The sequence below is a fragment of the Molossus molossus genome, unplaced genomic scaffold (assembly GCF_014108415.1).
Source record: "Molossus molossus isolate mMolMol1 unplaced genomic scaffold, mMolMol1.p scaffold_m16_p_4, whole genome shotgun sequence".
NCBI classification, from domain to species: domain Eukaryota; kingdom Metazoa; phylum Chordata; class Mammalia; order Chiroptera; family Molossidae; genus Molossus; species Molossus molossus.
Genome location: NW_023425377.1, coordinates 107,627,819 through 107,640,569, shown reverse-complemented (window position 1 = coordinate 107,640,569; position 12,751 = coordinate 107,627,819).

The window sequence follows — 12,751 nt, the reverse complement described above, 5'->3', positions numbered from 1 at the left end:
TGGATGATGTGATTTTGTGTTTGATGGCTTAGGTCTCTACTGTACATGTCCTTTAAAGAAAACTGTATTTTCTAACATAAAACCTCAGCAGGCATGCACTTGGCTAATGAGGAGAAAACTCAGTCCCAGTTTTCCATAATACATTCACGAAGGGATTTGAAGCAACCAACAGTTACTGCAAAAGGAAAATGAAAAAAAATGTTGTTCCCTGGCATTTTTTAAACAAACACAAAAGTTCAAGTTCTACAGCTATTAAGCTCTTTGGAGGCAACATAAACACTGGCTTATTTCTAACCCACTATAATCCCTGAATCAAACCCAGCCTTCATTCTCCGTTGTAATTTTTCCTGCAATGCCCCAGACAGCAGGAGCTCCTGAGGCAGGGTTGCCAGCCCTGGGTCTCAGTTGGATTTCTACAGTAGCAATATCAGGGCCAAGGCCTTCATATTGTCTCTCTCCTGGCTGAGAGATCTTACATAATAAGCACCTTCTTTTCTCCTCTTAGTCTACAGTCAGGCCCTTTTCTTTGGAGGAAAAGTACCATTTCTTTTTATGTTCTTTTTCTTCAGAAAAGAAAACAGCATATCCAGGGAGTATGTGGTTGACATATTTGTCTTCCATGCAAGCAAGAGTAAGAAAATTCTTTTCAAGAAACAGTTTGATTTATGCAGGATCTGCTGAGATATGCTAACATGTCATGTAATCACTGTGCTCAAGGAAACCTCAAGGGAGCAAGGTCCACCCTCTGCCTCTCAATAGGCTGCTTACAAACCACTGAACAAAAAATGCAAATGGAGCTCCTTTGTCTTCTGTGTATGAAGTTGCCACAAAGTCTGTTGGTCCTCCACAGTCAAGATATTTGCCTGGTTTTGTCTGAAATCCTTTTTGCCATCACCAGATGGCTTTCTATAAATCCTCCTCTCAAGAGAGGGAGAACAGCTGGCCACCATCACTTGAGTAATATCCCCTCAGCTTATTTTTAAATATGGTATTAACATAATGGACATGATGCACACCAGGAAGTGCCATTTTTTAAATGGACACGGAAGTCCTGAAGAGGATGGAGTATAAGCAAACGTTACTCGATTGACTACTTACATAGCCATAACCAGGCCCAATAATTACAGGTGAGTAGTGCAACACCACAGCTAATGCAAAGCCAGAGGGTCTTTGCTCCAATTGGAGTCCTGCACCAGCAGTCGAATTTGCACAATAGGTGATCATGACTAGCGAAGGTAATCAACTGTGATGACATCAGGTTCATGTATCTAGAGATAAGTATTGGTAAGGAAGGTTAGGCAAGAAGGCAACGTTAACCAGAAAAACCTATAAGCAAACTTCACAAAGCAAGGGTAATTTTTTTTTTATGTTTTGAATTTTACTTGTGTGTGCTTAATACCTATTAAATAAGTAATGAGAATTACACTTATCTACAGTACAATGGTGATTTTCTCCTTAATTAAATGATGCTTGCAGTACTCTGTAGATAAAAGCTGCAGTTCATGGTACATGCAAAATATTTTTAAAATATAATTCTTTAATTAGTTGAAATTTAAGATTTACCTTCTCCTGCTAAAAATTCCTTTAGAAGGACTTTAAGCAAGGCACTTAAACTTTGGTTTGGACCTTGATTTTCTCATATGAAATAGAAAAAGGTTGAAATAGACACTTTATAAGGTCTCTTTTAACTGTAACATTTGTAATTCCAAATCCAATCAGCTGTACAGATAAAAAGTGATAGAATTTTGGATTTAGAAGAGATTCTGGAGTTGATTATATAGACTTGCTTTCCTGAACATCATGAAAGCATTTTTTTTTTTTTTAGTGTAGAAAAACATTTCATCTATTGAATGATTATTATATGCCAGACACTAATCCACCTTTATACATTGTCTCATAGACATCTCAGAAAAGTCCTGTGATCAGGCATTATTATAATGCTCATCTAAGGAAACCAAGGCTTAGAAAAATTAAATAAATTGCTTAAAACACACAGATAGAAAAGGAAAGAACAGGAACTTGAACCCAACTCTCTTTGGCTTCAAAACCTATGCTCTTAACCATGACGAACCTGCCTTTAACATGACTTCTCCATTATATCATGGCCTGGGGGGAAGTCTGAAACTGTTCTTACACACTTCTTAGTCTCCCCATGATCTTCCTGCTCCCTTCAGCTCAAAGCCAAGGTCTTTTAATCTCAGAGAACACAGTTTCTTATAAATAAGGAAGGAGAGTCTCATTTCTTCTCAGTGTTTGTGCTCAAATATCTGTACACACAGGATGAGACCAGTGGCAACCGAAGCATAGGTTATTCTCCTCCACCTTGGGCTGGCTGACGAGTGGAGATCCCTCTGACAGGCACGCTCCCTCCTTTCTTCCCTCCTCCCTTTGTTCCTTTGCCCACTATTATGCAAGCAATTAGTGCAATCGAATCCTTAATAAGCCAATTTAGTCCAGCCCACATAGCTATTTTGTTCCTCATAAATCAATTAATTCAGCTCACATTCGAGGGGACTGTCATGTTTACAATATCACAATCAGTGTCTACATATTTCTGTAAGAAATAAGATGGGAAGGAGTATTGTTCAAATAAAACCCCATCTTTCTATTGCTGGGAGATTCTTATCATAACCAGAGGCTTGACAAGATGAGTTGGCAGTCATTTACAATATTTATTCCTTGGGAGGGGAGTAAATAGACAAAAGTGCACAGAGCTTTGCTTATATTGGGTACAGGGGGGTTGAAGAAGGATGGTACAGTCCTTTTGTGGTAATAGTTCTCAATGCTTCCCCTTCCACAATTATATAAAGACAGGTGGATACCACTAAAGAACATAATATCTAAGGCTTATCTTCAAATGACCTTTAGTTGCTATAAATTATTACTACCTATTTAATCTCTTTTGATTTCTTCAACCATGTTAGCAAGGTAGAATCTAATGTTATTCAATTAAGATTTGAAACTTTCATCCTAAACACTCCCATAGCTCTACCCTAGAAAGAAGAAAGTTTTGGAACCACACATATAAACTGGATTTAAAGAATTTCCTTAATAAATAGCATTAATGGATCAATAATATGATGTGGATGCTCATATAATCCATTGGTGAAATACCTAAAGAGAGAGGCTGATGCTCTTGTTTCCTTCTACGTTGTTTCAGATAATTGGGCTCAGTACTGGGTGCTGGTAGAGTCCTATTAGACTATTATTAGACTATTTTAAGAAAAAATAAAAACCTTAGGGCATTCTAGGAAGAGTGTCAAAATAGCAAGTGGATTAGAAACCCTGCCAAATAAGAAGTAGTAAAAGAATGTTGACTTATTTGTTTAGAAAAGGGAAGGATTGTTGGGCAGCAGGAGTCCCTGAAGAGAAAGGTGGAGGAATGTTGGATAACATCAAGTATTGCAGTTCTTTTGGGGAAGAGGAATCAAAGTTACTCAATGTGACTCCAGGGATAGAACTAGGGTCAGTGTGTAAAACAGGAGACAGCCAGATTATAGTTAAGTATAAGAAAATATTTTCCAATAGCTGCAGTTATGCAGAAATAGCTGACACTAAGTTCTTCATCTTTAGAGATGAATGAACAGATAGAGTGTCCAGGTTGCAGTGATATTGTAACATTAGGTTTGGGGAACGAGAATGGTAAACAACTCATATTTAAAGTTCCTTTCTATGAAAGACTACAATTCTATAGTTTATATTCTCCCTAGAAATATGACCTATAGTTGTTTGATTGCCTTGAAAAACAGCACACACTTAATAAAAGAGAGACACACACAGAGAGAGAAGAGAGAGAGATCTGAGGGAGCCCGGGTTGATTGCTGCAGTGAAACTTATCTTCCGTGCTGGTTTCTTGAACACAGCAATATATTTCCCTTCACTCTGCAGAAGTGTCTAAGAATCACTTGACATAGCATCAGATATTAGACTATTTCCCCAAAAACTGATCAGCAAATTTGCATCCAGGCTGCCAAACTGGGTAAGGCAATACCATTTGGTGCATTTGGGTAACTTGTCTGAAAAGACATCCCTGTTGGAATTCAATAGAATAGCTCTATTTTCATAACTTTTTCAACTAATTCGAAAATGAGTGTATGGCTCCATTATTAGGTAGAAAAAGCATGTTTTCTTTAAGATATAACATTTTAAGGCACAAATTTGTCTTAAAAGACACACCCAACATTATGCATCCAGAATAGCATAAAGCCTTTTCCCTATTGAGACTCATGATTTTATTTTGCCTTCCTTCAGTTTTTAATCACTATCCTTCTTGTCTAAAAGGCAAATTAAATTGTCCTAGTGTTCAGCTCTTTGTTCATGCAAATAACTGAAATCTCTTTGTGAATTCCATTGTTAACATAAAAATCCAATTTTGAATTCTTACATCTAATATCCTACCACAGATAACATCACAACTATCAATTAATTGTATTCCTTTTATATTTGGGGTGAAATAAAGATAAAATATTGCACATGGCTAACAGGAAATTTTTGTAGTCTCCTTGGAAATATTAAGAAGGTTTCCCTGGCAGCAAACTTTTGTAAGTATCCATGGCCTTTTGTGTTACCAGATAAACATGATTGTGACACAAATCATCTTCTTCTAGGTGGAGGGAATTTTCACGTCTTTGAAATAGTATGTATCATTTATCTTATGCTAAATTATGCTGCAGTAATAAAAGACTGTCCAAATCACCTGTCGTTTAAAACAAATGTTTTTGCTTGCTCTCGTTACATATCTACTGTGAGTTGGGCTACCTGAAAGACCTCTGCTACCTCTCTTATTTATTCAATGACCCAGGTTGATTGAACAGCCCCAATCTGGGATTGCTGAGCTCACAAGAGAGGGGAAAAAAAGGCACATGGTCACTTCTACTCACAATCCATTGGCCGAATCAAGTCACAAGTATGTTGTCAGTCAATGGGGTAGGCATGCATAAGGGGGAACTGTGTGGCCTTGGGTACTGAATGCAATGCTAGAGGCATCAAAAGGAGGCTTTATAATGGACCAAAAACCATTGTGATCAAATATGTCCTAGTAACCTTTTATTTAATCTGCTTTGCATCTTCTTAACTATTTGACTGACATGATCAATTGGGGGATTTTTTACCAAGTCACCAATATTTCATCATTTGTTAATGTGTCCTTAGCTTTCGGTAACCTCAGATTATTTGCTTATAAAATGACAAGTCAGTACATATTCATGGTGAAGAACCAGGGAAAATGGTATTTACTCAAGGCTCTCTTTTTCCCTTAAAGGGAAAGAATACAGTACCACATGTGTTTTTCTCGTTAACGCGTCATAGTAAATGAATATTCATTCATGTTTCTATATATTACAATGAAGGATCTAAACTGCTATGGAATTACACCTCACAGGTACATGAATACCTGGAGAGTTGCTGGGGAGTAATGTGATTATCAGAAGCCACACCAGGGAAATATAATTTGTTGCCTACTATAAAATGCTACCCTATTTTTCTTAGAAGCTTGGCAGGTGGAAATAAATTATTGTCAAGTCAATTTATTACATTTAAAAAAAAATCCCACCAATTCCCCATTTCCTTTCTCACCTGGAGACCTTTAACAAGCAAGTGTAAAAAATCAGCAGGCAACGAAGCTTACTGAGCACTTTGCTGAAGAGAAAGCTTTCGGAATTAGTTAGAATAGGTATATTCTAAATAGCATTGATACAATTACTGCCCCAATAATTTGTGGTTGGCTACCTTGTAGTACACTGTGAAATTTAAATTATGATCAGATAAATACAAAAGGGTAGAGAGGTTAGACAGGAGGAAAGGGAAGGAGGAGAAGAAAGAGAGACAGGGAGAGGGGGGGAGGGAGAGAGGGAGGGAGAGAGGGAGAGAGGGAGGGAGGGAGGGAGGGAGGGAGGGAGGGAGGGAGGGAGAGAGGGAGGGAGAGAAGGGAAAGGAGTCATCAGAGAACAAGATTTCTACAGGTGGCATAGATTGATCAAATCATGAAAGATTAAAGTCATGCCAGGTGCTGATATAAATCTGATTTTTTTTTCTTCAGCAGAAAGTAATAACAGTTGACAATAACTTTTACTTAAAAAGGTTTCCCACTATAACCCCTTAACTGGGAATGGGGAATGGTCCCTTCCCCCTTCTTTGGCCATCCCACTAACCTGAACATTTTGCAGCTGTATGTAAGAAGAAATGTGGGTTGTCTGGGGGCTCTAATGTTGATAGTTGGTACATTGTTCTCTGGGTTCTATTCTGGGCCTGTATGCCCAGAACAGATAGAAACCCTGGCTCCCTTTGAAATTATGTGTCCAAATGCTTTTTGTCCCTCAGGAGCCAGAGTTTCAGTCTCTCTCTCTCTCTCTTTCTCATTCCAAGGCACCACTGTGCATTTTCTACTACTTAGCTGTTTGCATATTATATTCACACACATACCCTTATGAATTAAAACATAATAAAACAAAACCTAGACAAATGGCTTGGTATGAAAATTCAAGATAATACATTCGTGAACTCACCACTGAACAACAACTTTACAATTATAAATGCAATTTGTGATTTCTTCCCAATCACTGAAATACCGCAGGGGTGAAAAGAACGGAGAAAGTACATCTAGGACATCATTACTGCTTTTTAAACCTTCCCTCAATACTCAGGTGCCTCTTTGCATGTGGAGGAAAACCCATGGAAGCAGGTAACAGCTGCCTCACCAGCGCAGAGAATCACAACCACGCGCACTTAAAACCCAGGGTTTCTCCCCGAAGAGCAAGCGGTCTGTACCCCCACATCATGCACCCCAGCTTTTAAGACTGGCCCCTGAGAGATGAGCCCCCTAAGTACCTGGCTTTGAAGACCAACATGGCTGGTGCCCATGAGACCCACGAGGCTGTGCTGGACTGAACAACAGCTCTTAAAGGGACCGTGCCTACTCGCTTGTCCGTGCGCAAGGGACTCACTTGCTAATTTTTTTCTTTTAGTGGAACACAAATTAGGACTTTATTGTTTTTTCTTTACATTAATACTCAGTCTATCATGCAAGAATAAGTCAAAGTTGTTTATACATGCCAACCTTAAATATATCTTATAGAAATGAAAATCTATTTCTACATTCTTTTATATTATTATTTTTTATCTTTATTGTTGTGTTACAGATTTCCTCCCCCCACCCCCCATGACACCCTCCTCCCGACTTGCCCCCCCCAAGCATTAGTTGGAGGAGTCAGTTCCCGCCGGGCTACTCTTCAGGTGAACGCCAGGTGGGCACCATCGCCCTGCTCTCCCTCCGCTTGCTAAAGCTGCAAGGAGCCTTTCTTTTTCTTTTTCTTTTCCTTTCTTTTTTAAAATTTCCCCTTTCCCTTCGTTTATTTCTATTTTTCCGTTTTTACCAGGTGCCATCTTTGCACCACCCATCTAGCTCCAAGCAGCGAGTGCCATCCTCACACGTCTTCCGTCGCACCCCAGAAAGCCGACACCTTCCAGAGGGGAGCGTCTGCACACATCTGGCGCCCCAGTTCTCACAGCTGTTTTTACTGCTGCTGGCCCGTGGGTGCCCCTCATCACCTGGTTCTGGAGGCCGGTGGGCTTGAGTTCCTCCGTGACAAAGGACTGTAATAACCAGAGAGACAGTTCTTGGCAGACTACTACCCCCAGGGCAGTGCACAGACAGCAGACTGAAACACGTCTTCAGTCTTTCCCAGAAAGAGGCCTTTTGGTTTATAAAACAAAGAAGCTTTGTTTTTTAACTTGATTGATTTTAGAGAGAGAGAGGAAGGGACAGAGAGAGAGAGAGAAAGAGAAAGACTGAATTGTAGTTCCACTTGCATATGCATTCATTGGTTGATTCTTATATGTGCTCTGAAACCCACAACCTTGGTGTATTGAGACAACACTCTAACCAGCACTTGCCAGGACCTATCCAGGAGCTTTGGCCTGAGGAACAGGCTTCTGGTTTGGCACACTGATAGCCTATGGAGACACTGTCTGGGATACGATGTGTGCCCTCTCCCTCTGTCTCACTCCAACACTCTGTATTTTCCAGAAAGGAGCTGTACCCTTATCTGGGGACTTGATTTTTGTGGCTGCTCCCAGGGGACACCTCTACATTGTCTGGCTTTGTGACTAACTGGGTCACATGTGCAACTCCCACAGGACTATAACCAACAGAGAAAGGCTTTGTAAACAGCTACTACTCCAAGGGCACATCAGGAGGCATGAGACCCAGGAAATCAATCTTTCTGAGGACGAAGCCTATTAGTTCATCATCATAGCTGTAGCCTAAGAGGCAGGCTTCTAATTAAACACATCTAAGGGCTGACTGCAATCCTTTCCTAAGACATGCGAGGGCAGGCCCTGTATTCACGCTCTCACTCTGCCTTGCTCCAGAGCACAGGCATCTCTCAGAGGAAAACACATATATGACTGTAAGCCCAGTTTTTATGTCTGGTGTCTTGATTCTTACACCTATGGTCCAGGAGATAATCCTTATCTCCTGACTCTGGTGGCAAGGGGGCTTGTGTTCCTGTGTCCCATGGACTGTAAGCATCAGAGAGACAGTTCTTGGCAAGCTACCACCCCTCAGGGCACTGAACAGACAGCAAACTGAAACTGACCCTCAGCTTTTTTTTGAAAGCGGTCTACTTGCTAGTCCTGGAGCTTTAAGACTTAGGGGCAGGCTTCAGACTAGACACACATCTAGAGGCTACAGAGGTGCTCTCAGGAAACATAGGCCTGGGGACACCATCAGTTTACTCTCCATCTGTCTCACTACTGCTCACCAGTGTCTCTCAGAATGTAGTTCAAACATTCATCTGGAGCCCTGATTTTTCTAACTCTTGCCTAGGGGATCCCTCCAGATTTCCTAGAATTTGGGGATAGTGGGGTTTAAGCTTATGGTCCCATACGAGAATTCTTTAAGAGCTGCTCTCTGAGGGTCTGACTTCTAATCAGCCTGAATCTAGGTGGTGATTGAGATCCTCGCATATGGGACACTGACTTGTCTTGGCATACCCTCTCAACTGCTGGGAACCACTGAAAATAAAATGGGCTTCTTGGATCATTTCAATAGATTGAGCAACATCCAATAGCTAGAGCAGAGTTTAAAGAAGTTTCATCTTCTGTACAAGGTCAAACCTTCAAAACAGAGAGAGGTGGCTGTTTTATCAACACAGAGAGTTAAGCACAATGAAAATGTAGAAAAATATAATCCAAATAAAAGAACAAGACAAAATCTCAGAAAAACTCTTAGTGAAGCAGAGATAAGTAATTTACCTGATAAAGAGTTCAAAGAATTAGATTGGATAAAAACTGTGATAACTTCAACAAGGAGAAGAAAAATATAAAAACATTACAAACAGGTCACAGCATTAAAGAATACAAAGCACTGAAAAAATATACTAGAGTTTAGCAGCAGAGTAGATAAAGCAGAAGAAAGAATCAGTGACCTCAAAGACAAGGCAGAGGAAGTTAACCAATCAGAGCAGTGAAAAGAAAAATGAATGAAAAAAAAAAGCAAATATAGCTTAAAGGACTTATAGGACAACATTAAGCAGGTTAACATTCATATTATAGGAGTCCCAGAAAAAGAGGAAAAGGGACAGAAAACTTATTTGAAGAAATAATTTCTGAAAACTTTCCTAGTATGGGGAAAGAAACAGACATCTATATCCAGGAATCCCAGAGTTCCACATAAGATAAACCCAAAGAGACCCACACCAAGGTACATTATAATTAAAATGTTAAAAGTTAAAGACAAGAAGATAATCTTAAGAGCAGCAAGAGAAAAACAATTTGTTACATGTTTCAAACAAGGGAACCCCCATAACACTGTCAGCAGATTATTTAGCAGAAACTTTATAGGCAAGAATGAAGTGGCACAATCTATTCAAAGTGATGAAAGAAAAAAAAAATCCAACCAAGAATATTGTACCCATCAAAGTTATCATTCAGAATTGAAAGTGAAATAAAAAATCTTTCAGACAATTAAAAGCTTAAGGAATTCATCACCACTAAACCAACCTTAACAATAAATGTTAATGGGACTTCTTTATGCTGAACAGATTTTGGATAGCTTCAACTCCTTGATGCAATGGAGCAAAATCTAAATATTTTTGTCTTTTCAACTATTTGATAGGCAATACAAGCCTCAAGGTTCAGAAAATAGGAAGGCCCCACCCAGCAATAGAAACACTCTTTTCCTGTTAAAATCACAAATGGCCACAGAGCAAAACCATAATGATTGTGGCTACAATGTCATGTGGATTCAAGTCTGGTTTATATTATAAAGACTGAGGGAGCCTTAACCTCCTTCCAACATCCACTACCCCCTCATGGTTCTTGACTTAAAGCCAGGGTTTTGATATACATTTTGAAATATAGTTCAAATATTCTCCTGCTTTCTTGTCTATAAAAGAGTCTGTCTTGGGTAATATGTCTGTGAGAGAGTCCACCTTCAACTACATTACAATCCAGAAAAGTTATGTCACTGTATATTTCCACAGCTCTTAACAAAACAACAAAGCCATGTTGGATGGAATACTCTTCCACACTGGAGCTGTCCATGCAAAAGATGTAGCCCTGCTGTTGTAGAGCTGGCTCAGGGGAGTCGGGGGTGGTATTGGAGGTGAGGGTATGAGAACATGAGACAGGACCTCCAAAGAGAGAGGCCAGAACTAGGATGTATGAAGCCTCGGCCCCATTTTACGCACAGCTGTGTTATACATGTGATGAACTAGTGTTTCTTGGAACATGTTCAGTCTGGGTCACAGGACAGTGAAGGTGGGAATAAAAATGTTTACCTTAGGCCTGCCCTCCTTAGGATGTCTATTTTTCAGGGCTGAAAATTGCTGAGATCTATCCTCACAGCTGCAAGGGCTCAGAATAGTAAGAATGATACCCATTTTGTGACACTTACTTCCTAGTTTCCCATAATTGAGTGGAAGGGAAATCTTTGTCTTCTTCTGTCTCTGTCTCTCTCAATCTTCTATGTCAGGACTGGTTGAAGGAGAAAGCCCTCAGACCAGCTTATTCCTTTTTCTGAGCTCAGGAACATGAGAGGGGCAGTAGTGGTGGGACTTTGACATACACCATTCATCCTTTCATTCTAACAATCATCGGATAATCTGCCTAATATTGAGGTGATTTATTGAGTAAACTGCAGCCAGACTGCGATTGGATTAGACTAGGGCTCATTCATATTTTAACGTGAAACAATGTTTGACATTATTAAAACATATAGTAGGCATCTTCTAAAACGTCTGCTTGCCCTGTATCCCCAACATAAACCACATGTAATACTTTTTTTCATAGATCATAGCACCACAGATATCATGTTTTTTCATTACCAGAGTCATGATTTATAGAGAAGGAGGCCAAATTACAAGTGGAGAAGCTGAGGACGCGGAAGAGGTGTTGACTATGAGAGCCACCTCAAGGCAAAGTGAGAGGAGAAAGAAAGACCGGTGTTGACACGTGTGCTGGGCTGCCTTTGTGCGCCCTGGGAACAACAGTGCACCCTCTGTTGCTTTCCATGTCTTAATGAACTAGATGTAATTATAAACACAAGTGTGGGGAAGACACGGAGGGAAATTGATTCCGAAAAGAAACAGACAGCTCTTTCTGTCAGATGAAATTTTCCCTGGGCAAAGACTGAGCAGGTGGGAGTAGCAGCAGCTAAAGGATACACCTGCCTGTGTTTCTTGTCAGCTGCTCACAAGAACATCTCTAAGTGGAATTCAGTTTAAAATGTACATCAGCTGAGGCTTGTTTGAGCTTTAATGTTGAGCCTAAGTGAAAAGACTCACTCCAGGGATTAGCTAAAAATGTTCAAGTTGAACTTTTAACTTTCCTGTGACAGATATTGAGTGAATTGGCTTAGAAATTACACTCTAGCCAGAAACCCAGCCCCTTACATAAGCCTTTACTCCTAATGGTTAAATCCATTACAGATACTATTATGGATTTAAGCCTAATATATGTGATATGATAAAAAGTAAGCATACAAAATGCTTGACAACCACATCTGAAGCAGCAAATGTTCTAATAATCTCCCAAATCCTTGAGATTGACAGGACACCAACTTAATTTACTGCAAGTGACATTCCCTTAGAGTAGGGAAGAGGGCAAGGCAGGTTGTTGGCACAGGCATCCCTGGAAGGTGATGCTCAGATGAAGCTGGACCACAAGGATCTGTTTTACTCTGTTACAGAATCCCAGACTATGATGCCACAATAGTTCCCGAGTCACGTAGAAAACCACACTCAGTTGTATTTATTTTCTGAGAGATGTAAATTAAAGTCCCCGCTTCACATTAACAAATTGCAATGTACTTAATCCATTTAATGTTCGTTACAAAATGCATAAAATGAGAACAAAACATTGGAGGAGATGGATTCACTCTCAAAATAAGAGCCACTCTACAGAAGGGCTCACGGTAAAGCTAATGAAATGAAACGAAGGAACTAATGGAAATTTTCTAACAAATGTCTGTCATAGTCTCTTTATCTTTGCACTTGAAAATCCATTTGACATAGAACTTTGTGTGTGCTTGTGTATGTATGTGTGGTTGCAGCAGGTTATTGTTTTTAATCCTAAAAATTAAGGGAAGTAATTAAGGAATAATAAAACAATGGATTACACTGAAATGTGGTTGTGTCAAGGTAAGATATATCACACATACATTTTTATAGTTGATGATTTGAAAAATGTAGTTTGAACTCCTTTCCACCTAATAATTGAGACCCCACAGAAATAGCAAAACAATCACTTTTTT